This window comes from Lampetra fluviatilis, chromosome 49, assembly GCF_964198595.1.
Source record: "Lampetra fluviatilis chromosome 49, kcLamFluv1.1, whole genome shotgun sequence".
Classification (NCBI taxonomy): Eukaryota; Metazoa; Chordata; class Hyperoartia; order Petromyzontiformes; family Petromyzontidae; genus Lampetra; species Lampetra fluviatilis.
Window position 1 is genome coordinate 8,109,432 of NC_136323.1, and position 27,546 is coordinate 8,136,977.

The window sequence follows — 27,546 nt, forward strand, 5'->3', positions numbered from 1 at the left end:
GGGGGGGGGTTTTCTGTTTGTTGGCTCATAATTTTTGTGGGTTTTGGCTGTTGTTGGCTCATATTTTTGTGGGTTTTTGCTGTTGTTGGCTCATATTTTTGTGGGTTTTTGCTGTTGTTGGCTCATATTTTTGTGGGTTTTTGCTGTTGTTGGCTCATATTTTTGTGGGTTTTTGCTGTTGTTGGCTTATATTTTTGGGGGGTTTTTTGCTGTTGTTGGCTCATATTTTCGTGGGTTTTGGCTGTTGTTGGCTAATATTTTTGTGGGTTTTTTCTGTTGTTGGCTCATATTTTTCGATGTCAATTCACACGAACGGAAACGCTCTCTGCTGAAATCGTTACATTGGGCAAACGGGCAGGCGCACGACAGCAAGCGGCAGAAGTGGCCAATTCTGTTTTCACACCCGGATTTTTCACAAGCCCGCACAAACTAAAAAGACAAAACAAACACACCGCACAGACAGTATACGTAACACCCACACCCACGCCGCCGCACAAAGGCCATTGTTTCGAATTATTAAACTAAAAATTCCAACGCAAACAACAACAAAACAATCACGTCAGTACCATTTTTAATGAGGGTTCATTATTTGCATAATATCTTTGCATGTAATGTGTTTGAACTGCTCCCTGAAATGCATTTAGACTTTGTTTTTCAGATTAAATTTTCGGTTTTATTTTGGCGCAGGTAAAACCCCATTTGGGCTGTAAACGCTCTACAGCATTGGGCACTAAACACCGCCTTGAAGGACCTTGACATTTAACGATGCCATCTATACAAACTGTTGATTACATTCCATATGGAAGAAGAATAAGACTAAACGCTCCTTTTTCGAAGGGGAACCGCTTACAGAAACCTGGTTACCACAACAACAAAAAATACGAGAAGACAACAACCCAAACACAAGTGTATATGGTCAAGTTCTTAATGGCAAGGTCATGCATCAAAGTGGTCGTTCAATGTTTGTTTTTTGTTGTTCTATAAAGGCACTTTGCCCTCTCAACTGTTCTTCTTGTGGTGCTTCTGCACGGGGCTGGGTGGTGCTGTAGTTAGAGTGGAATGCTTGACACACAATCAAAAGGTTCGACCTGACAACTCATTCTTAAAGGGTCAAAATAATAAGTGAACTATATGAGTACCACGATGAGGAAAACTAGTGCAAGTTCGAGTTTAGGTTTTCACATTTTTTCTGCCAACAAAACAGGTGTTTAGATGTTAAAACACCAAACTGAAACCTTTTACGAGGAATCGTGTCTGCATTAACCACAATACTTGTGGTCAGAATGCAAACAAAAAACATACTCTGATGAAGGCGTACAAGCATCTGATAAAGGCGTTCAGCTGTACGCCTTTTGGCGGCCTCTGGTCTAACACCGTTTTGAGACCAATCAGTTTCAAAGACAATGCCAATATATTATCAGAGTGTGTTTTTTGTTTGCATTCTGACCACAAGTATTGTGGTTAATGCAGACAAGATTACTTATAAAAGGTTTCAGTTTGGTGTTTTAACATCTTAACACCTGTTTTGTTGTCAGAAAAAATGGGAAAACCTATTCTCATATTTTGGAATTGGCAAAGGAGGTCCCATGATAGTGCAAGTTTCTTAAATCCCCCTGGCTCTGTACACCCAGCAGTGCAAATGGGCCCGTGGCAGTCGATCGGGAGATCACGTGTGGGTGGTGCGGATAAGATGTGGTTACTTTCGCTTCTTCCAAGACGTCTTGCCGGCTTGGACGAATTAGACTAATACACCCCCTAGAACAGGAGTCTTGAGCTCGCCAGAGCTCCCTCTCGTTGTGGCCCTTCCACCAGCAGTGGCACGAGCTAGCAATTGCAGGGCTACGCGAAACACCTGCACTGCGCATCATTGGACGCGACGCTGCCACCATTCGCGAGTCACGGACGCCGCCGTAACTATTTTCAGCGAGCAATGAGGCCAGGACGCTCCCGATCGGCGGATAACCCAGGTGGGGGTAGCAGCGGGGTTTGACAGGGGGCTTGCGAGAGCTAATTAATGCTCTCAGTTTGACCCCCCCCCCACCAAAAAAGACAAACAATGCTCTCTGTGCCAACTCGAACAGAGAGCAATTTTTCTTTTCCCACAACACGGGCCAAAATAATCTCTCCCTTGCGCGACAGCCTCTGACAAGCATGCCACATCTCTGGGCCAGAAACTAGATCTCGTCAGCCGGCTCTGATCATCCCTTTTGTCGCGGCGACGAGCAGCGCGCACATTGCCCAGCGGTGCTGTTTTCCCATTTACAGCTGTCTCTGGGATGCACACCGAGGGCTGGTGTCGTATTAAAAACTAGCGTCTGCCGTCGGGTGCCAAGCGCCGAGAGTGAAAAGGTTAAGGCACGACAAGTGGGGAATTAAACGGCTAATTAATCCTCATTGGACCACTGGTTACCTGACACACACACACACACTGCGCTGCACTCCAGGTGGTCACTCGTCTTATGGGCATATTTACTTACTTGAGGTGCGTACTCACCTGTCTGGATGCTGCCGCCGTGTTAACGGTGAACACGCTGGGCCTCTAGTCCAGAGGTCGCCGATTCGATTCGATCTCCCGGCGCGACGGTCAAAGCAACTTTCTCGAACCACCACCCCCACCACCGCCACCCACCACGTATGTCAAACCAGCAGTGCAAATGGGTATCACCGCAATGAGTCGATTGGCAGGTCACGTGTGGTGGGGTAAAGTGTGGGGACTCCTACCTCTTCAAAGGTGTTCGGTCAGCACAGAGACGAAATAGACCAAATAAATACATACCTTGAGCGCTCCGCGCAAGGGAGGCGCTTCCACGAGCAGTGGTGTGAGCAAAGCAGTTGCAGGGCTGCACCTTTACGTTTTTCGCTCCTTACGATCCGGTGTTGCAGTTGAAGCACTCACAATTGGAAAGATAGAACGAGCACCACTCTGTAGAATGAGGAATTTCCACCACTCGCATATGGAGAATCTGCATACAGGGAACAGGCACTTTATGTATTGCAGTTAAGTATGAGGGCTTGATAAAAGCATGATCGGCGTAGACCATGGACGTGATTTTGCTTTGATGAACGGCAGCTTTTGGCAATCTTAAGTGGAGCAACAGCAAACAGCAGCAATGTTGCTGATCATCGACCAAATATCGGTGGAACTCCCTTTTGGCCCCTATGCCCTTATACCCAAGCAAGGTCATGTTGAGTCACTTTACACAAAACGACCCAGAGAATGTGCCCAATCTCGCCATGTATATATTGGAAGCTAAGCATCGCTGAGCCTGGATAGTGCTTGGATGGTTAACACCCACGTCTAGCAGCTGTTTGAGGCTGCGGGTCACGTGGTGGATTCTCAGAGGGCAGTTTGCAGCAAACAGTTCATCGCACTACTCTTGTCTGTGCTCCCCACCTTCGCAAACTTCGCACTGGCGAGTGCGGTGAAGTATGGTTAGGTAACCCGCATGACCCGCTTGGTGTGGGGAGAACCACATCCTGCAGTGGATTGACGAAGGGGCTATACGCAAGCTCGCACTGGCGAGTGCGGTGAAGTATGGTTAGATAACACGCATGACCCGCTTGGTGTGGGGAGAACCACATCCTGCAGTGGATTGACGAAGGGGCTATACGCAAACTTCGCACTGGCGAGTACGGTGAAGTATGGTTAAGTAACCCGCATGACCCGCTTGGTGTGGGGAGAACCACATCCTGCAGTGGATTGACGAAGGGGCTATACACATTACTCGGTGTATACATCTATACAGAATCGCTGTTTTGTGATATCCCTCGACTGGTATGCCCTGCTTTCTGTTCAGCATATCCAGGCCGCCATGGAAATCCAGATTACATTGCGATGAATATTTAAAGCCCAAACAAATCAATGGATTTTAATAATCAACACATTCCCGAGGGCTGTTATTACCTTCACCACGCCGCTCTTCAAAAATGCACTTTTCTCTCGAAACTTCACCGTGACACTTTTTGACCCCGAAAGAGAGTGGTCGCAATTCTGTTGCGCGATGTCCCTCGTGTGGGTGAGCCGATCTCAATCGAGTTCCCCGCTAATAGCACTCGATAAGCCAAATGAGTGTAAAAAAGGCTGCAGGCAAAACTTTGGCTTTGCCTTTTAACACTCAGCTGGCCGTAATTTGTTTTCAGGTTTTCGTGCATTAATATCAACCGCGCAAAGAGCACTTCACTCATTTTCGACCGTCCATCGCAATCACGGCGCTACTTCTACTCCGTGACCCTGAATTCCAGCCGGAGTAAATAGTTAGCAATGCTAAGTGAGGCTTCCCAATGCGTTGCCAAAAAGCCCTCCCTCCGGCGAATACGAGCATCCGCTTGTCGTGTGCCGCGACCAAGACCTTACGTGTGTATGTACAGCCCCTGTGTGTCACTCCACTGCTGGATAAAGAAGGCCTCCTCGCTCTACGCAGGGCATGGAGGTTATATGACCACGCTTCGTGACACTGGTTCAGCGCGGCCTGGTGGACGCGGGCAGAGCATCGGTGTGGCAGCAGAGAAAGTGCAGTGCTTTTTGCCGCACTGCCCTCTGCTGCATTGCCCCCACTGCCCATAACAACCCGTTTGCGCATGCTGGTAGGCCATGCAAGTGTCTGCTCAGGCCCGAGACCTCACGAGATTGCCCCATTCGGCGTGATTGCGTTGCGTGGTGGTGGGAAGCCTGGGATTCGAATCCAGGGATGTACGCATTGCCAGGGGCACCCAGCATTAGCCTTCCGAGTTACGCCGGTCCACCTTCGCATGTTGACAGGTGTTTACACGGCAGAGAGGAGAGGCGATAAATGTAGCACATGTGTGGGACTCGGGGCGTTTATACCCCCACCACCCCCTGCTCGCAGAGGCAGAATCCAAGTGGACTCGTACGGTCCCTGCGGGAGCCCTCGTCATTTAATCGGATCTAACAGCAGGACCCTGAATCCCTGAAGCTACAAATTGACTCTAACTAAGGTACACATACGTGTATCAAAACATTTTAGGTAGCAATACCGAGGCGATTTAACGTCGCTGCGCCGCCGGGCTGTGGAGGTCGAGGGGCCGAATCTGTTCACGCACTCGGACCCTGTTTGTTTGCGAAGGTGGGCGAAAGAAATTGTGCGCTGAATCGTGCAGATGCGTTTGTGCGGTTACTCTGAGCTAATTGAGTTTCGCATTCAATCGCCAAATGTGTGGGTGCTAATGGGGTCGCAGGCTGCTTCAGGTGTTGTGGGTGTCCCGACACCCCCCCCTTCACCCCCCCCACTCCCCAATATTTTTAGAACTGGCAAAGACACCCGCAACATTAAGGACAAAAATAATGCTACTTTTCAGTTTGCGCTTAACTCCCTTCAACTAGGTGATGTTAATTATTCTGGAGAGGAGACCTTTAAACCACTTTTTCGTGTTTAGTTTGTTGTCCTTCCCCAGCACCTTCGATGAGCACGGTTGGCTACGTACGGTGCGAAGGAAGTTCAACGTCCGTGCTTACATAGAGAGTAGTGCAGGATCAGTGGGCCGAGGACTGAGTAAGTAGCAGCCGATGGTTGTGTAGATTTAATGCAATCATAGTGCAGTGGAGCTCCTCCTAGCCCTGACGATGTTGGGGTGAACTTCTCAGATTCTGTCTCGCTGAACCCCCCATGTAGTTTTCAACCAGACTGTGTGGCAACGTGAAAAGGCCATCCGACTCGAAACAATCGGTAGGGTTGCAACATTTCAAATCTCAGTCAGAGGTCGGTTAAGTCCATTGTCCCTCCAGGGTCCATAACGCTGTGGGAAGTCAAGTGTGGTTACTCTGAATCCTGCCATAACGACGTGGAATTTTCAGCTCTGGATCCGGGCCTCCAATGGAGAAGAGCGGCATCCCCCATGCTGGCATGGGCGGGTGCGAAGATTTTCGGTGTGAATTTAGTCAATTCAGTACACACGAGATATAAGCACACTGTATATATATATACGCGCGGTTCTGATATAAGCAACATATCCTTACATTGCTCCGTTGAAGGGAAGGTGAAGGGCCGCTTCTGATACAAGCACACTACTTTGGAAATACGCACAGCTGGCCTTGCTCTGAAGGTGTGCACTATATGCAGCTTCTTTTGTAAAAGGTAACTGAAAACTTTTTTTTCTAAATCAAATTTCCCAAATGTGAAAAAAATCGTTGTTTTGTCGTGGAGCATTGCGGTTTAGAAATAAATAAAAAGCATTGCTCCTTAATTAGCCTAAAGGTTGATGTCTTTTCCTGCACACCGTGAGATTACCCCACATACCTGTGACTTGAAGCAAGTAAACACATATATATATAGATTCCATATATGTATTTACTTAGAGAGCACTTGAACCTGATGGCGGGACCTAGGGGTCGGCACGGTTTGAACCGACTCAAACTGGTTTCAAATTGAGCAATCCAAACCAAACCAGCGACGACTGAACCAAACCAAACCAAAACCAAACCAAACTAAGCTAAACCAAACCTCTTAAGTTGGCTTGAACCAAACTAGTTTGAGCCGGTTCCACCCTGTCCGAGCCAAACCGAGTCGGTTTTCGTAGCCCCAAACCAAACCGAACCAGTTCAAACAGAGCCAAACCAAACCGATTTGGTTCGGTTCAAACCGAGGTTTGGTGGTTTGAGCCAAACCGTGCCGACCCCTAGCGGGACCCCGGGGTCCCGAATAAACGGAAGTCAAAATCGTAATTAATAAATAAATGTTTGGCGACTCCGTCCCACAGCGCACACGAACGCCGCGACCCGCCTGGCACGGATCGTTCTGTTGTCATGTCGTCCAAGCGCAGCAACAGCAGCAGCGAGGACGAATGCGCAGAAGAAACGAAACTTTGATTAGCGCATCGTGTGTAGCTCGTCGAGAGGGACAGATCCCCGTGTCGTTCGCCTTCAACAGACGTGAAACGACGTCGCGACGCAGTTTATTCGAGAGCCGGGGGCTTATGGGACTCTGGTGGTCCCGCCATCAGGTTCAGTCTTGTCCATCATAAAAAAGGCAATATGTCAGCTCTGCAATGCAGGCCGTGAAATATGCTTTCAAACGAGGAGAGGCGGAAGCCTTGTGTATGATTCATCTCCAGCGATACAACGGCGTGTCGAAAATAGGTCATTTTGGGCGCGGGCATTTTTTGACATTGAAATTAGTTTACAGAAACTCGGCGAGTAAAATTACTCGAGGAGTAATTCCACTTGCGGCCGGCCTTGGATTGCATTGAGACAGCAAAATATATAGCGGTGGGATTATAATAATTACATTCTGTGTGCTGGGCCTGAATGTGTAATGTACACAAAGTGTTATTAACCGAGTGCATTTGGTGACTTTTGCCGTCTCTTCTTTCTCGAACGCGCGCCCCTAACAAGAACACTGGCGATCACACCTTATTCGTCCACAAATGTGCGATTCACACTTTTTGCCTTTTTGTTTTGCGTTGCGCAGCTTCTCGTTACGCACTTGTACTCTAATTGTAATTAATTCTCACACTTGGCGCGCAATTCAGTGACTCACGCCGCAACTCGCTCTATTTAATCACTGCCCATGACGCTGCCATCGTGAGATTATGTAGAATGCCCGTGCAGTTGTTGCGATGCTGCACGGCTCTCCGATGCATCTGCGGGCCGTGCTGCGTGTTATTCGACTTCCCAGTCATCATTACTGTCACAGTACCAGAATTAATACGATTAACCGGAATCATTAAATCATGAATATATACGTTATGACATTTGGATCAACAACAACAGCAACCACCGCTGTTCAACACGAAGTGGCGGTGACGTCACCACCACGGCGCTTGTGCCATGCTAGGTGCACTTTGAGGCCTTGTCAAGTGGCAGGAAGGCATGGAACAGACCCAGGTGCTGTGGGTTGACTGACTGAGATGACTGGCTGATGCACCAACTGTGCTCGCCACTGTGCCAACTCTATGCCGTTTAGCCGCCCGGCGCTCCGCTCTTTGTTGTGAGCGTGGCTCCTCTGCCCTTCGTCATTGCTGGTGGGCGACTGCTTGGACATTGACACAGAAAAGGGAACAAAGGCTGGAAAGAGCACGAATAATTGTGGAGAGGTGCACGCTGTAGCATGCCGTGCAACTTGGAATTACGCGGCAGAGCCACAGAACAATCACGAAACAAAACTACGCAGTCCCGTGGCAGCAGCATTATGGTCGCCACTTCAAAAGTATGAGCTTCAGCACGAGTCCACAGGATCACAGCGAATGGTACCAAAGCAGTAAGAACAAAATAAAATGTGACAAATTTGCAAAGTGGTAAAAAAAAGCGAGGTTCTTTCCAGCTCGAACGACTTTCGGGCTGTCGCGACGGAGGAAGCCGCGATGGCGATGTCAGGGCCCCGTTTTTCGAGGCTGCTAATGACGGGCATCGTAATTGGACAACATTTCGCAGTCTCGCTCAATTTGGCAGGACTCGACGCTCAATAATGGGCAGCGAGCGCCTGAGCTGAAATAAACATGAGCCGGGCCCGGGTCGAAGCGAGCGTAGCCAAGATACAGCCTGAGAGATGGCAACGGCAGCACACAAAAAAAATACAACGCGAGCACGGGGCCCAGGCCACAGACGCGGCCCCGCAATGCGCGAGTGAGATGTATACGTGCGGTCAAAGTGTATTTCAACGAATCCAACATTCTGCCATCAAAGCAGGGACTTTTCTGCAGAGTCGCCCGTTTCTGGTCGAAAATCTCGAGGCGCTTCTCATGCTTCTTGCGGAGTTGAACAGCATCATTCTTGAATGCTTACTGTTCTTCTAAAGTAGCCATTTGTTTGCGTTATGCTCCACTAATGCGCTATGCATATTTTAAACCTATGGACAGCCTGCCATTCCGGGATGGTGCAGCTCTGCCAATATATATTTATACTTTATGACCAGAGTTATTTTAATATGCAATGCTATTTGCTGACTGGATGCTAAACACTGAGAGAGAGAAAAAAACCCCATAAAATCATGAATAAGAGTATATGTATTAATATCTCCGATGACATATCGGTCAGAAAACTTGATATTGACTAAATAAATTGGAACAAAAGCTAACTTTTGTGAAGAGGCGTACACGTGGAATTTCACTGGATTAGAAAACACGCGCAAGTTGGAGACATCATGTAGAACTGTTAAGAAAAGGTTTGGTGGGCTTGGGCAGGCCACGTGACTGGCACGGATGATGGCCAGTGATTAACGCCGAACGATGGAGTGGCAGCAAACGAAGAGGCAATGCTCAAGAGTACGTCGGCCGTGGATACGAATCGATGAAATCTCCTTTTGCGCAGGCGCTAGACAAATCGTTGCGTCTCAAGATCGTGAGAGACGGGGGACAACAACTTGGGGAGGATCTTAGCCGAGCAAGTGTAGAACGTACACTGCAATGTTTCTTTAAGGACCGTGGTATGGTTCGTTTTTAATCTGATCCCTTTCTGCCTTCAATGATTAATCGTCCCAGGTATCCAAACTCTGCTGTGTTTTCTAGTTGTGTTCCTGCAGTAAACATCTTCATTTGTTTATTGAACATAATGGACATTATTTTGGGAAGAGAGAAGGTCCCTTGTGAGAACAGTCTCTTTTGCAAGAGAACACAGTGGTGAAAATGCACGGTATACACATTCAGTGCAACAAAAATACAAATAATATATGTATGCGGTACAAATGGTCAAAACATTCACCCGAATATTTAAAGGGATAAATATTCAATATCAGTACATTGTAATCATCATTAACGTTATCGTCAGAAATCATCAGCCATGGGCATGTTATGATCGTGTATTTTTAATTGTGATAATTAAATGTCAGAGGCACGGAGGTGCCGCTTATGTTGCCTTCGTTGCGCGTTTCACACATTCATGAACACCATTTACTCCTTTAAAGCAGTGCAAATAATGTGTGACATGGCAGAGATGACATGTCAACAGAAGGAATATCGTTCGATACCAACTGCAGAGTACGCCGCCATGGTGTGACGATTGGCACGCTGGACTTGCACTTCAGAGATCGCCGGTTTGATCTCCCGGATGCAGTCGTCGAAAGTTTTTCGAAAATCCCTGCCCCCGACTCTGTCCAATCAGCAGTACAAATGGGTATACCAATTGGTCAATCGGTTGGTCGCGTGCAGTGGGGTGAAGTGTGGTTACTCACACCTCTTCAAAAATGTCTGCCCAGCATGGAAGAATTAGGCCTAAGCACCCTCTCTCGAGGGGGCTGCCTAGAGCTCCTTCTAGTGGAGGCCCTTCTATCATCAGTGGCTCGAGTTTGTACTTGCAGGACTGCAATTTTACCTTCAGCCATGATTGTAGAACAAACTAAAATGTATTATCATGGAGGGTTTGGGTATACACACAACATCTTGGTGACGAGATGTTAACTACCTCGCCTGGAGTACAGAAGGTCGTGTGTTCGATCCCAACTCTCACGCCTGTATATTTGGAGTTTGCATGTTCTCCCCGTGGTGGAATGGATTTTCTCCGGGTCCTCCGGTTTTACCCTCCACATTTAGAATCAACACGCGTTTATTTGGCTGCAATACATTTCCACATGATTAGCCACTTCGTTGAGCTATCATTTGTGGCCAGTTGACTTCTGAAGAAGAGCTACATAGCTCATTCGGCCTCACCTGGTAAAATAAAAATAGTACTTTTAAAACCAATATCATAGGGGAACAGAGGCACAGTGGTTAGCGTGTTGCACGAGAAACCCGATCACCTGAGTTCAATTCAAGCTGATGGCCAACACCTCAAATGAGTACCTGGTGCGGTGTGTAAATATCGCCACTGGGGAGACAAAGGCGACCGGGCATTGTCTTGCCCACCAACCCCCCGTGTGCCGTGCTGGGCTTCATAGGTGCTCGCTTACAGCACTTGCCCAACCAACTGTTAACGCTACATGGGGGATCTTTGTCTTTTGTCTGCAATGTTATGTTTGGGTGTGTTGCTGGTGAGGGCGTGAGTATTCATTCCAGACACTGGCAACGTTCCAGGCTCAGCCACAACAAGGATGAGATGGATTAGAGAAGTGGCACTGCTGCTCCGATTTAAGAAGGCGCCATGGCTGACTGTAACCAGATTTTTATTATTTTATAATCTGAGAGTCCAAGGTCACAGAACGCAACATGGAAAACACCTCATGAATTATATATAGCCCGTCCTGTGCTATATGAAACACGAAGATGCCTCCCTCTCAACTGTATGTTTTTTTCTCCACTTAGTGACTTAAACAATTAAATTTCCAACAGAATATATTCATTTTAAAGTCACGTGACCTTTCATTTTATGTCCAGTTTTGTAAAAATGAGTTCGAATAATTGAGGGGGGGAAAAACTGAATATTAATACCCTGAAATTCAAGTCAAGCCAAAATTAATCCTATAAACGCTTGAGGTCCCACGTGTTTTATTCACAAGTCATACCATGTAAAGGTGCCTGTATTTCATTCAATTATCTTTCTTTTTTAACCAGCAATATTTTAAAATTATGGAAACATTTTAGAAATTGCACATTGAAAACGCTCAGAAGAAGCAATATCTTTAGATCCCAAGACACCTTGCCCACTGTCAGATAAATTATGTTCGCACTTGAATTAATCATGTTTGGCCAAATTATCTGAATGACTTAATAACCTGGCATTTATTTCATTCACGACCCTAGTTAGTCATTACAGGCTCAATACACCTGCTTTTTTTGGTAAAGGCTGTTTAATAACACAGCACAGAAGTGTCCCATCTATTCTCATTATGATAATAAGGCTGAGCCCCTAATGTGCCCCTTATGTTCCTTATACCACTTGTATTTTTTGTCGACAAACCTGAAGGAAGGACGGAGGCTGTGTGGCCTTCACGCGGCTCTTCTCAGTCAAGGCCCACATCGCTTAGCCTCGTCTGCTTGCAAGTGAGTGCACAAACACGCTATACTGATTTATTTACAAAGTTCTTACCGAGCGCTCGCAGCTCACGTTGCGCATGCAAACGTTGCGAGGCTCACGCGGCACGCGGCGCTTGCATTTCCACATTGGCTGCAACAGTGGAATAAATGGTGACATTTCCTTTTTGTTTTTTCATAAATAAAATTACTAAAAATATATTGGCCGTTTAGTACACGTGTGTGCAAGTGCGGTGTGCATGCCTAACCTTGCAGCCATTTTGGTCAATCCAATACTGGAAGAGGGCCTCACCACGCCGAGCAGGTCCGAGAGGCGATTTTACCACTCTTTGCCATGCTGGTCAAAGTGCAAATTATTGAAGCACGGGATGTTGGAGCATAGAAGTATCGTACCACAACGGGTTGCCCTGCCCTGCTCTTCACTCATAACGTAGCCCTCGCAGCAGCCTACAATACCTGTGTTTATGCACAGTGGACGCCCATCGAAACAATATCCAAGTGGGACCCTGCTTAGCATCTCAAGACCCGATGAGAATGGAGCGCACTCCGAGTGATTACGGTCACTTTCTCTATTTCCGTCAACTCACCGATAATGAAATGCTCTTGAGGTGAATACAACATTACACGCACTTCCGAGCAATAATGTCTGCCACCGCTCAGCACACCGAAATAAGCCCTCGCTATAAAGGGAGAGAAGCCATTCGGCGGGAATTTACTGTCCTCACTGCGAATGCCGAAATGAAGTAATAACGAATGAACAAGTGAACATGAATCTTGATTTGAAGCTTTCGTGACTGCAGGGATCCATACTCTTTGATTCTTTCGGTAAAGTCACGTGGGTAGAAGCATCCTACGTCAGCAATTCTTCTGCTGTGTTTGTTTCACCTGATGACGGTTGCTTGTGTTGCGATCGAAACGTCGTGATCTATTCATTTTGTATCTACGTGACTTTACCGAAAGAACCAAAGAGTAAGTGAACATGAAATGGAAGTGTATCAATGGCCAACAACATTGGAGTTGTTTGTGTGTGTTCAATGAGCTTTCTGAAATGGCAGCCGTTCGAACAAAGTTACATTTGTTAACTGCCGAAATAATTCTAAATGGTTTTTTTTTCCCAATACGCTCCACAGCCAATACTCACATCGGTCAAACTTTCTGTATTTCCAGTTACACAAAGCTCTATTGGACTGCAACGGCGATTGGTAGAGGAAAATAAATCGTGCATCTACGCACGTGCAACACTCTCAGGCAAACACTCAATGAGATTACGTAAGTGGATTCATCTGTAACCCATGGAGGCCCAATTTAAAAATAAATAGGCCTCTGTGACCTTACGATGGACAGGGTATGGCTTAACGGATTTATCAGGCTTTACAGTTTTACCAAAATAGACAGACGAAAAAAAAATGAGACATTAATAACCGACGCAAAGAGCTGCATGCATGTCTCTGGACAGTTGAGGTGTTATGATGAAGGTGCTGATGATGATGATGCGGGGAGCAATTGATGCGGTATATATATATGATGAAGGAACGAAGTGCTTTGGTGAGTGAGACATTTCGAAATACCATCGCGTGCATATACAATCCCCACCAGCTACGGGCATAGGCTCACCTTCAACGTCTGCTGGAAGATGGCACTGCCTTGCCCGTCATAATCACATCAACAGAGTTTGGTCTCCGTGCTGATCTGATGATCGTGCCATCAAAAATATGATAAGGTTTGCCGCTGTCAAAACTTCTAATCCTGCAGATGGAAAGAAAAATGGAAGGATTTTTCTATTTTCTTTTTCGCTGCAGAAATGATCAGATGGCAGTTCGTGAGAAAATAAATAAATGAGACCGCTTTCACAGCGGAGCTCTCTTATACTTGGGCCTTTCTTTCCCCCTAATGGTACATCTGACGTCTATTAATTCCAGCCTTGAGTGATTGTTCAAGTCTAAATTAGTGCGTGATCATTTCATTAACTATCGAATCATTCATTTCTATCATAGCGTCCAGGATACATATTTTAAAATTGAAATGAGGTCAAAAAAGAGATTGCGGTGAAATAAGAACTGCTTTGCACATATAGAAAACACATTAATATAATCAAGTAAAAAATATATATAACTTACGTACCCTGATCTTAGGTTTTATGATGGAAGAAAGAGCGTCTAGTTTGTATTTTTCCCCATCGTACATCTGCCTGTGATTCTGGGAATCGAACGACCTAATTGGTGACGCTGTATTGGCAGTGGTGTACAAGCACAGATAACAACAACGACAAACTCAACACAGTCGTCATTGATACTCTGGCCCGAAAATAACAAAAAAAAATAGATACATTTGGTGACGTTTTAGGCATTTGACCCTTTGTTCGACCATTGCCCGCGACGTCGACCTGTTATACCAGAATCAGACCCATTATTTATTTAGACTGGAAGAATCCGATGAACTATGAAGCTATTTTTTCCAGTACGGGGGGGATGGGGGAGTGTTTCTGGCGCACCTGTACACTTTTTTCATTCTTTCTTTAATCTCTTCTGGTGACCACATGAAGGTCAAAGGTTTTTTTTTTTTACAACGAAACAACTCACGGGCCCGTTGCAACGCATCGCGGTGTTCACATTCTACACACATGCATCGGTGCCGAGGGTCCAACCGACGCTTCTGTATGAGCCGACGTGTGGTCAGGATAGCATGTAAGTTCTACGAGGTCTGTGGATGTCTTCCGTGGGGCGTCATAAGAGGGGGGAGGAGGAGGTGTACCTCTGACACGGAGAGGGGGGCGGTGGAGGGGTGGGGGGGTAATTAGGGAAAAGAAAGGGGGGGGGTAACCCAGCCACCCTGAAAATAAAAAACCTCCAAGCGGCTTTATTTTTTTTACTTTTTTCTTATTTTCTACCCTTCTCTCCACTCCCCCGGGCCCCATCTCTAGATGTTCTAGATGAGTTCCTTCCCGCTCTTTCGGCCTCCCACCCGCCACAGTATTTCACTGCAGGTACTGAATCAAGAGTGTGTGGGGGGGGGTATGGGGTCATCTGGTTGCAAACTGCTCACATGAAGGTCAATATTAATGAAACACTGAGCTTTCACGTGAGCAACGTTCGACCCCCCCCCCAAATAAGTTACATTTGGGTTAGATAATTGTGTGTATCATGATAATGTTTAACCGTAACCCCCCACACCATCTGATAGCGTCAATCAAAATGAAAGTCATCAGTGTGGCCAAATATGCAAATTGAGTTAATTTATCGGCAAAACCATCATGTTGAAAGGCCAACATTTTTTGGACAAATTTATATTAACGACATTTCTCGGGAGATTAGATGCAGCATCATTAGGGGTTAACATGGGTTCCGATCGCGTGCGATCTCAGCTCTGGATGATTAACACCAGATGATTTTCCTTGCTTATCAACATTTCCAGTTTTGGTAAAATAAACTAAATAAAAGTACATGTTTGGCCACATGACAACTTGATTTGATTGGCTCTGTCAGGTGGCGTAGAGTTATAGTTAAATATCGACAGGTGAAATCCATGTTGCTGACAAAAATTTAATGTAAAATGAAATCTAACGTTAAACCTTCATTTGTATTGCCTACAACATTTTTAACTGACAGCTATTTGGGGCGCCACGGTGGCGAGATGTCAACTACCTCGCCTGGTATGGAGGAGGTCGTGGGTTCGATCCTGACCTTGATGCCTGCTGTATATTTGGAGTTTGCATGTCTCTCTCTCCCCGTGGTCGCGTGGATTATTCTCCGGGTCCTCTGGTTTTTCCCTCCACATTTAGAAACGTGCGTTTAGATAATTCGGCTACTGTAAATTTCCACATGATAAGCCACTTCGTTGAGCTATCATTGGTGGGCAAATCGCTTCTGAAAAAAAGAGCTAATAAATCAGTGGGCTTTAGTTGGCAAAATAAAATTCGTTTAGTTTCGTTTTCGAAGTATTTCTGCTCACGCTGAAATCTAACAATGGGGAATTCAGGCCAGCTGTGTTCAAGTGATGTTGGGCCAGAGAATTAAAGCCTCAGCTCGAGATGGCAGCCAAGTCTATATTCTTTGGTTCTTTCGGTAAATGCACTTAGATAGAAAAATTAAAATAAAAAAGAAAGTGAATAGAATAATAAAAATAAAAGAAAAATAATAAACAACAAAAAACCACTCATGACGAATGTAGCCTGGTTCTTAATCGGAGTGAGTGTGCTGGCAGTCTATAATGTAGACTGTAGCCTGGTTAAGTTTGGTGAGTGTACTGGCAATCTATAATGTAGACTTATTCTTGGTTCTTTCAGTTATTTAAATATAAGAAAAATATAACTAAAATAAATAAATATAAAAACGAAAACAAAACACGAGGTATGTATTGGTGAGGCAGTGTCTCACCAGGGCCGGTACATCAGCATTCAATCCTTGCTGGACCAAATCTTCAATGATTGCAAACAAACACGTACACCAAGCTCTCAGGGCGAATGGATATTTTGTCTACACAATTCGCAAAGCCATCACCCCAAACATGAGGAAGGAGCCATCTGAAGATCCAATCAAAACCATTACCTTTCCATAAAAAGCAGGGGTAACCAAAAAGATTTCCAAAATCATGAACAAACACAAGTTCCAGGTCCGATTTAACACAGTATATAAAATTCGTGATCTGATCCCATCTGTGAAGGACAAGGTTCCTGACATGAAATATCCCGGCGTCTACAAACTAAGCTGTGTCTGCGGAAGCAGTGACATTGTGGAAACTAAGCGACATGTCTCGGACCGTGTTCTTGAGCATAAGGCAGATTTCAAACACGGTAGGACAAATACTTCTGCCGTGGCTGATCATTATTTTAATGCGGATGGTTCACACGAAATTTATTTCTCTAAGACGATGGTACTTTGCAAGCCTACTGGCTATCAACAAAGATTCGTTCATGAAGCCATCCATATATACAGACACAGACACAATTTCAACCGAGAGGGTGATTATAAAATCAGCAATCATTAGAAAGATGTCATCAACCACTTTGGGTCATGACTTGATTTGTGTTTTCTTGTCAACCTCCACCGTCAGCAGTGTGGGTATGTGGAGCGAGGTGCAATGATTGCCTGGCGGCCCTTTGATTGGTGTAGACCCGCTGCGTTGTCGTTGCTTTCTCCTACATTAACATTAGCTGCCCCGCCCATGCTGCTGACACACTTGGGCTACGCCCATCTCTAAACTTTTATAAACAGTTTGCCTTTAGAGGCTAACCCCCCTTTTCCTGATGACAACCGCTTGTGTTGTGATCGAAATATCGTAGTTTTTGTTCGTATTTTATATATATTTATTTTAATAATATTTTTCTTATATTTAAATTACGGAAACAACCAATAATAAGTCTACATTGCAGACTGCCAGTACGCTCACTCAGGTTAAGGACCATTGCTACAGTCTACATTATAGACTGCCAATACGCTCACCAGCTTGAAAACCAGGCTACAGTCTCCATTATAGACTGTGAGTACACTCACCCAGCTCAATAACCAGGCTACAGTCTACATTATAGACTGCCAGTACACTCACCAAACTTAACAACCAGGCTACAGTAAACATTATAGACTGCCAGTACACTCCGATTTAGAACCAGGGTACAGACTACATTAGTGTTTTTTTGTTGTTTATAAAAAAAAATATTCACTTTATTTTTTATTATTATTTTTCTATCTACGTGACTTTACCGAAAGAACCAAAGGATATTAATTCCTGCAGTCACGAAAGTCAAAATTTTGCCAAGTCGAGTTGATTAAAATCATGAAAACGTGGTGATGCCGGGGGAGGCGACCAGACTGCACACTGGAAGTCGTGTGGCTTACAGAAATGCGGTATAGGTTGACATGTGCATCATGCGCATACCCAGCGCACATATACGGCGCTGCACAATCCTAAACACACAAACGCAAAGAGTGCGTAGCATAGATTTTGTTAGTTCATGAACAATGCCCAATGGTGATGAAAAAAACTTGTAATTTTCAGTATTTTTTTTACCGCACTGCAAACGTAAAGCTTCCTACTCCCGACCAGAGCGCAAGCTTTAAAAGTTTCAGAGCGATATTTCATTACGGCGACCTTAAAACCGAGACGGCTTGTGTTTGCACGCTTCTGAGTTTCATGCATATCAGAGACATACGTTCAAGTTAGCGCACGCCGAGGAAAGTTACATCCAGTTTGAACGTAAAAAAATCAACATTTCTTGTTGCAAATACGCAAACATAAACCAGACCAACACAACAATGAACGCATTATCACCGTCATTGCCATCAGAATAATTTGAACTTTTTTTCTTTTATTCGTGTGTGAAACACGATTCTGTCTTAAGCTTTTTTGTTTTGTTCCAGCTTGCTAAGGCCACGGTGGTTGGAGACACCTAAGTCTGTCATTGCCAAAGCAAATTTCATGCCTCTCATTTGAATGCAATATCGAGCATTAAGGCGCGGGATTTGGGATCGGCTCAGAGTCTAATCCTCCAGGCGCCACTAATCTCCAAGTTTAATATTCACACTGAGCAAGAGCCAATCACAGAGAACGGAGCAGAGCATCGGCAGGATAGCGGGAGGAGAACTGAAATTTCTCTATTTTTGTTTTAACTGTTGACGCTTCATTCCTGCCATGCTAAAGTTGCGTACCATGCATACATCACAGGAGGGGTGGGTCCTCTTTGAAGATAAACAAAAGTCAGCTTCATATATGCACTCGTTTTTATTTGCATTAATTAGTATGAGTTTTGATGGACAAGAATAATTTCCTTCAGGCTTGTTGTCAGATAATTCGAGCGCCACTTCTGACACACCTGCGCGGATTTTATAACAAACCTCGCGAATTTTAATCCACGAATCAGCAGCAAATTGTGTGAGTGAGCGCAACCGTTCAAAATGTAACGTGCCATCTGTTCCGAACGAAGACATTCACGCCTACGGATGTATATTCAGAACGGGACGTTTAAGAAAAGATAAAAACTGCGCGGTATTGTCCCTTTAAATGTGCCTGTAAACGAACTCAAGCAGATTGAATCGATTTGGCATAGCCAGGCAGGAAAAGGGTTAATTCAATATGTGATAGTACCTCCATCATAAGCAACTGCACAATGGCCTACCTTAATTGAATTTGTACCCATATGACATTTAACATCAGTGGTCACACACCTGCGCCAGTGCGAAAGAGCTCAGTCATTGTGAGTGTAACATCACACGCACGCACACACATACACATTTTATACCTTCAGACAAAGGTTAGCAACTGTGTTTTAGGAATTGACAATGTGCCTTTGAGGCCGGATTTAATAAAAATGAATGAAAGCCCCATCCTGGGCTTGGTGTTTCACATCACCATAAATATTCCAACCTAATCAAAATACTAAATGGGGATAGGGTTTAGGATTTGGCATATTGGCAGAAACGAGAAACGGGTCATTTACAAAAAAACGAGAATGAAATTTTTGAACTTTCCAAAATGGTAAATGGTGAACTATCACGCACAAATGTGTTGTTTTAATTTGTTCATATACTTGCACGCTTCACAGGAACAATCGATAGTATGTGACTCACAAATATACATAGGAAAAATAAATATATACGAAATAATGTTTTAATACTAATGTAACTTCTGACCTCATTACCAGATGTTTATTTTAAATATGCAATGCTTTCAGAAATCATTATGCGAATGAGAGTTGTTCAAACGCATACAGACATGCAGATAGATTATACAATTTTAGTATTTATTAAACACCTATCTCCTCACTGCATCTGTAACATGAATGGGTATCTGCTTTCACTTTCTTATTGCTTGATTTCAGTCATTAGTCTTAATTATAGTACACGGTTTAGTTCGTTTTTAATTATATTGCCTGTGGTACGTTGCTTTTTTAGATTGTAAACTAAATGTCTGTTATTATTACATAGAGTGTTATCAGTCTTGGACCTTAATGCAATTGTTCGTTCACGTGAAGTGTGGAGGTAGTCATTATTAATGTGAAGTGAGAAATGTTAACAATGATTGATTGAATGTCATCGTTAACCTATCGAGATGACCCAAACTATGATATGAATCACCAGCAAGTTAGCGTTGTAAAAGAGATGAGCACAAAAAGGCTGACAGGGTCTGAGTGGAAATAAAAAAAGCATAATATTCAGATAGCTCTCAGGTCAAATTGCCGAGCTGACACTGCTGAGATCCTGCGACCGGTAAAGGTGACCAGGACCTGTTACCAAATCAGATTCGTATGGTGGTGCGCACACACCAAACAATTCCAATTAGAGTGGGTCCTTCAAACTCTCTCTCAATAAAAACACACCGCACTTCGAGATTTGAAGTTTTCGTGACTGCAAGGATTCATACTCTTAGGTTTTTTCGGTAAAGTCACGTAGGTAAAAATTTAAAATAAATTAAATCACGACGTTTTGGAGGCAACACAAGCTTCCGTCTTCAGTAATTTTGCTGTGACGGTTCCACCTGAAGACGGAAGCTTGTGTTGCCTCCGAAACGTCGTGATTTAATTTATTTTATTTTTTTACCCACGTGACTTTACCGGAAATAAAAGAGTACACCGCACTTCATAGGCAAACGCAGAGCACAGTTTCCCAATTTACAACATTTTGTGTTGAAAGCTTCAGAAATGTGCCATTTCTTTTAATGATCCTGTGTGAAACTTTTACAGGATTTTAGCACTTCCCACTCTCTCGCTACCACCGCCAACTAATTTAGCTGGGGTAGCTTAACTTGCAACTTCAAAGCGCTAATGGATATCGTCCAAAGCTCAGAGGAAGGCAACTTTTAAAATGTCCTTCATGAGGCAGACCCATTCAAAACAGAGCCAGTCAGAGGCCATGCACCAGCTGCTGTGCTGTCACTTGGCTGTTTCAGCATAACAAAATGATCATTTTTAATGATTCCTAAAAAATATAGAAGGTGATATTTGGATCAGAATCAACAAGCACTCTGGCCGAGATCATTTGATCTTCAACATATCCGTGCATGGGCGTGCGATCATTTTACACGTGGCAGAATATTCATAAAAAGCAAGAATTTTCATTTAAATAACATTCTCAAACGCTGGCCACGCAGACGCGTTCGTGAGCCGCGAATCTGCGAAGTGAATCTGCGCCCCTTTTAGCGTTACTTAAATATGTATCGTGCAAATCAATCCGGCTCAATACTGGCAGAAGCCCGCCAATATTTTTGCTTCGGTGTGCACCAGGGCGGCAACAACAACAAAAAAAGCGAGTGCAGTTTTTAGCTTAATAAAATCGATGAGGGTGCTGAAAGCATTGGAGCCGCAATCAATAGAGGAGACACGGGGCGGGCTTGGTCGAAAGGGACCACAGCAGAAACGAACGGTGCCGAGCAACTTGTACCGGGCACTCAACGCACACGCGCGCGCAGCGGCGATGATAAAAAGAATAAGAGGGGCGGCCACTTAGGGAACTCCAAGGGCACGTGAGCAAGGCTTTAGTGGTGGGAGGGCCCGATTCGGCAGGGTTTGGCCGGCGAGTCTAATTCTCACCGCATTGATTCGGCCGTCGGGCGCCGCGGAAGCGAAGAGGGCAGTGCGAAGTTGGTATCGGTCTCTCCGTGTGGAATGAACGAAACTTGAATTTGAACGAAAACACGTTTATTTTTTTATGGGCCAAGTGAAACGCGTAAATTGAGTGCTTGGTAAATTTAACGCGATTCTTTTTGTCATCGTATATTTTTTTGTATTGACAAATAAATGCAATAATGCTGGGATGTACGTTTTACTCCAGTAAAGGTGGTTGCAAACTATAGAGACTGATCACTGTCATAGTGATGTGAAATTTCCCCCATTGACTCATATAATTCTATCCTACTTAATTGCCAGTGGTCAAAACGTTTGGTTGGATTAACACGAGCAATATTACAAACCCTGTTATGCTGAATTGGGTTCCGTAAATCGCATTGATAGCTTGCTGCAGAGCCAACGTCTGAAATGGAAATAATTGTTTTCCATATGCGAAGCTTAGAAACGCAGAAGACTGGCATTTACACCATTATCTCTTATCACAAATTGGATGCAATGAGGGGTATTGCAGGATTATACACCAAACACCAGCCTTGTCTGTTTTAGCCTTGGTAATCGGAGGTGATGCATTCCCTTGAAACGACGAGAGTGACTATTCATGGCCTTGATTCTTCCTGTGCAAATGGGTGTAAACAAATAATAAATATACCCATTTAGAGAAAGTATAATCATGCTCTTACCTTTATGAAATGTGCACATTATAACATGGCCATGAAAATGCATTTGTTTTACACTGAGATGATGATGATGAAAGGCTGGGGAGGGTAACAGCGATGGTGTTGATGCAATTATATGAGTCATAGAGAGAGAGAGAGAGGCAGTTAAGGTGTAAGATTAGATGTGGTTGCTTCCAAATCAATCTGTGCATACTGCTAGTGCAATGGTTAATGCACTGAACTCTGAGTCCAGCAACCCGAGTTCGATTCCCAGCCATTGGTAACATAAATTGCGAGCGGTAAAAGTAAATCCTTCACCAGCCTGCAATGGTCAGCGTGGTGAAGTATGGTCAACCACCGTGACTGGCATGTCATGAGGAGGCCTTCATCTATCAGCCATTGGGCTTCATATTGTGCACTCGCATGCATCGGTTTTCTCCAAATACTCGGGTTTCCTCTCACTTTGCAATGCACTCATTTAATAAAGTAATGACAAAACATCCCAATGCAGGACCCTCCTGAAGAAGAGCCGAAAGATTCATCCATGCTTCTCTAGATAATGTATTATCACTATGATCCGACCGATATACCCAGCGAAGAGGGAATTTTAATCATTGGCTCAGAGCCACCAATGGACATGTTATGAGATTGCTTATTAGATGAAGGATAAACTTTTATGTAACTTTTTTTCATTATGGCATTATTTATTATTAAGTACAAAATATTCCAGTTTTTTTTACTTGGCTAAATGTGCAACTAAGGAATTTGATGATTACGTAACATTGAATTGACTAATTACTTCTTATTTTTGGCGAGTAATATCAAACTAAAAACAGCAACAGATTTTACCCTTTCGAGTAAGCCATCAAGAGTAACACATTAAATACGACAAATAATCACAGACGTGGTATGGCCAATCCCTTGAACTGGAACAACGTGCCAAGGGATGAATATTCCATCTGGAGTTCACAGCTAACATCCATACTGGCTTTCACAATGAAGGCCTCGGCAACATCAGTGTCCAGATTGTGCACCGACCTGCACATTCTTCATGCATAGAGACGTGAAGAGTAACGCTACCTAAGCCAGCGTGCAATGCCAGTAGGTATACAAATGATGATTGAGGTAGCCAGGTGGCGCTCAGGTCAGAGGGATGAGCCGACATTATATCAGGTTGCCAGGTATACGTGAGCCAATGTTCTCAGCTCAGTTACCAATGACTATGTAAAAAAAATATCACATTGGGTTTGGTACTTCCTTTGGATACATTCCAGCTATTGAAATGGTATTACTGGTTTGATTGTCATATGACAAACACCTTTCTCACATGAGGGCGTGTGGAAAAGTATGACCTTCCGGTGCAAATGATTAAAAGGCCACTTGAACGGTTACTCGAAAAAGCCCTCCGATAATCAACTTCCATGGGCCATTCTCTGATGCGCGTTTGCATACTGCCCTGCATGATCATCCAAAGCGATTTTTCATCTTGTGACTTCGTGACGATAGCACGATTGCATTAAAATGGGGAAAATGCAAAAAACACTCACGAACGGACCGAAATCTGAACGCTTGTCGTGATCGGAAACCTTTCCACAATGCGTACACATACGAGGAAGTGCCTTCACGCTTAATCTCTCCTGACGGACACCAACTGCTGTCTTCTTAACAAATGGTTCCTCATCTTTTTGACTCCTGGCCAAGAGACGAACTCGCAATCTTTCCAATTTGTGTCAAACACACACATGCTTATTACACGTACCTATTCTTTGTAACTCTGTGAAGCTTTGCAGAACTTTTAATCTGGGCGTGGGTTGGGGGGGGGCAGGGTGGAGGGCTTACATTGCAAATAACAAAGGCATCCATCCATTCATCGCAGGTGTCTGCAGGAGTTTGATGGCTGCCTTCTATGTATTGACAATGCAAAAGTACGCTTGCAAACTACGCTCAAGTCAACTTGGTTCTGAGGGAAATTCAACGTAAAAAAAAGTTATCGACGGCGCTAGAGAGGGGGAAAGGGAGGGGGAGGGATTACCAACAGTCATGGGATGATGTGAAAGGAAAGAAGACTTGTAAATCAAACTCCCCAACAAGCGTATTCCATTTCAGCGTAGGCCGCTGCTCAAACTGGGCACAGATCCCTGGAGCGGCAGTCACAGGAGGAGGAGGAGGAGCGCGTTGGGTTTTTAATGGGCAAAAACTCGGCCGAGATGATAGCAGGCGTACAGCATGTGCGAAAGGCGCACGGACGGGACTATCCAAGAATCATTAAACAGGAAGGCACCCGCGAGGAGTGGGTGGTGGATTTGGGGGGCATTGCATCTGTCACCTTTCCAGGAGAAGATCTGGGCAACCCCTTCCTCCCCTCCTCCTCCTCCCACCCACCCCTCCCCCCTCCCTCCCCACCCCTCCCCTCCTCCCTCCGGGGATAGCCAGTGCCACAAATTACCGAGTTGTGATGCCCGAGGATGCCACCAAGCTTTTACTCCGCGGAGCTTCATAGGTGGCACCGCAACGCAGTGGAGCAAACGGAGTCTCAAAGGATGCTCAACCTCATTCAGTCCAAAGGCACGAGGCGGGGGACACGTGCGTCCCATTCGCCAACAGCGGCTGAAAATCGCCCACGTGGGTTCCAACGTACTGTAAAAGACGCTGATGCAGATATCAAATGCAATTGCGCACATCGCTTCATTGGAACTGGAGCGATTTCACGCGTGAAAAAGCCATGCCCGGGCGTAAGTTTGGGGGAGATTGGTTGGGCACGGTCCCAAGTGGCTGCCACCGATCCTCGGCCACGTTGCAACGCGTGCTCAGTGCGAAATGTGTCCCACACATCTTGCAAAGGTTCGATGCAAAACTGACGTTGATTACCATATGAATAACCCACCGGGCCATGGATACCCGTTGTCATTGATATGCATTCGTGAGCTGCCCCCTCCCCCACTGGCCTTCGCACGTTCAGGGCTCACTAGTGACGACATCACATCTATCCTAGTATTTAAGGAAACGAAACAAAAGGATCTCTCCACAAATCTGGCCGTCGCCTGATGGTGCTAGTTGTAATTACTGGCGAAACGTCGGACTCAGATTAGAAATTTTGTGGATTTACTCTCCAACACACCGGTGTTGTTGTTCTAGTAACGAATTGGCATGTTCTGTTTAGGAGACAAACCTTACTAATAACGCGATCTAACCCGCGACAGCCTACGTTTTAGATATTAACATTCAGGCACTATCGCTGGCTCTCATCAAGCTGAGTCCATTTCTTTTGCCTTTTTGTAATCTTTTTTAATAAAAGCACATTCGTGAATAATAATTAGATAAGACGACGTGGACTTTAACTCAACTCGTTGGAGAAGCTGAGATGCAAATTAATTTGTCAGTGTTTGTAATACAGTTTTGCAAATTGTATTGATTCACCAGTGCACCATAATACACGGCCACAGCGAGTATTTGGACTGCCACACATCCCGACCTTCATATATTCACTCTGGCCAATTAACCACCCACACTCAGTGCAACATCTGGACATGGTACAACTATCATGTTCAACAGATGTTCATCTGTCCATTTCGCACACAGGCATGCATGTGAACATGTTCCCAAGTATTCTTATTATTTGGGTCTATCGGTAAAGTCACGTAGAACAAAAAATATTTACGAAGAAACTACGACGTTTCGATCGCAACACAAGCAATCGTCATCAGAAAGACCCAAAGAATATGAACTCCTGCAGACACAAAAGCTTCAAGTCAATGTGTTCCCAAGTGTAAACCTATGCCCCCAGTGAGTCGGTTACATGACTTAGTTCCGCATACGGATATCCAAGCCATGTATACCACAACTGGGTATTGAGAGCTAAGGTTGCAAGCCAGGGCTCCAGCTTGATAAAGCCAGAAATGGGTAGTGAGGAAGTGTACTTTGTACACAACACAACGAGTGCTGGACAGAGAAAAAAACAATATTTAGTGGCATCGACGAAATAACGTACAATGGAAGTGACCAGAAGGAGAACGAGATGGGACAACATTCTATGAATTGGACACATTTGATGAATTAAGAACATTAACAGAAGAACCGAAGGGGAAATAACCGAGAGGAAAGCCAAAGCATTGGCAATGTTAGAGGAGCTGAAGGGGGCAATTTGTCGAGATAAAAAGGAGGGCAGAGAATCGAGGACGGATGAAGATGCAAACCGTTAATGCACGCACCAAAGAAGACACCCACCACCGTGCATTGCCATAGGCTCTGGTGATGTACGCGAACGGATTAATTAACGAACTGGAATGCAATGGCTTAATTATCACTTGATCTCCCAGCCAGGCATACGCAGTCCTTGCAGCTTCCCAGGAGAAACTGATCGGGTGGGAGCCCATGATTGGTGCGTTGTTATGCACTGCCTGCTCAGTTCAGTCACCGGTTAATCCGACTTTGCCGTATCACCTGAGACTTGGAAAACCCGAGACGGAGTTTGTAGCTTTCTCAAACCGCAGCCACAAATCCGCCGCTGGAGTTATTTACACGGGGGGGGGGGGGAGGTGGTTTAAGTGCGAAGGGCCTTGTGGTCAGTTTGACGTGAAGTGTTTCTGCACGTTCCGAGTTTTGATACCAGCAAGGTACAATATGGTCCCGGGTTTTGGAAAAATATGACGGGCGCTATTTGCGGAAATTTCTGTCTGTTATTGCAATTGTCCCTGGCTTCCTTCGCTACAGGAGGAGACAGCATGCACGGCGTGCATTAACACCACTTTTGGGTGTTGGAAAACCGCATAAGTCCACAAATGCTGCCCCTGTAGACCATGAAACGGCATTGCAACCGTGCCCACAACAAAACAACACTACTTATTTTCAAGTTTCTATGAACTGATTTCCCACGTCAGTCGGATATTGTAGTCTCACGGTTTCACAAAAAAACCAGCCACATGTCACCTCCTCCGATGACCTCCAGCGACATGGGCTGCTTCTAGATGCTCCCCTCACTGTAGCTCTGCACAGCGAGCAGAGAGAGACAACACAGACACACATTCTTAGGTTTTTTCGGTAAAGTCACGTAGGTAAAACATCAAAATGAATGAAAATAAAATAAAATAAAACAAAAATCACGACGTTTCGGAGGCAACACAAGTCTCCGTCATCAGGTGGGACCGTCACAGCCAGATTAGCTGCTAATCTGGCTGTGACGGTGCTGCTAATCTGCTAATCTGGCTGTGACGGTCCCACCTGATGACGGAGACTTGTGTTGCCTCCGAAACGTCGTGATTTTTGTTTTATTTTATTTTATTTTCATAAATTTTGATGTTATACCTACGTGACTTTACCGAAAAAACCTAAGAATATGATTCCTTGCAGTCACGAAAGCTTCAAATCTAGAACACAGACACAGTGTCTCTCTCTCTCTCTGTGTCTCTGTGTTGTCTCTCTCTGCTCGTGTGTCTGTCTGTGTGTCTCCGTGTCTGTGTTTTGTCTCTCTCTCAAATTCTGTTC

General features: G+C 44.9%; 1 protein-coding gene across 6 annotated transcripts in view; it reads left to right on the forward strand.

Moving 5' to 3' along the window:
- LOC144948507 (netrin-G2-like) overlaps positions 1-27,546 on the forward strand; it is a 176,538-nt gene that overhangs the window by 74,063 nt on the left and 74,929 nt on the right. The window contains exon 3 of one of the 6 annotated variants that reach the window (XM_078878047.1): positions 11,789-11,865. The exons of the other annotated variants lie outside the window; for them this stretch is intronic. The gene's annotated coding sequence lies outside the window, so the exon portion shown is untranslated. The remainder of the gene's footprint in view (positions 1-11,788; positions 11,866-27,546) is intronic. 6 annotated transcript variants of the gene reach the window in all.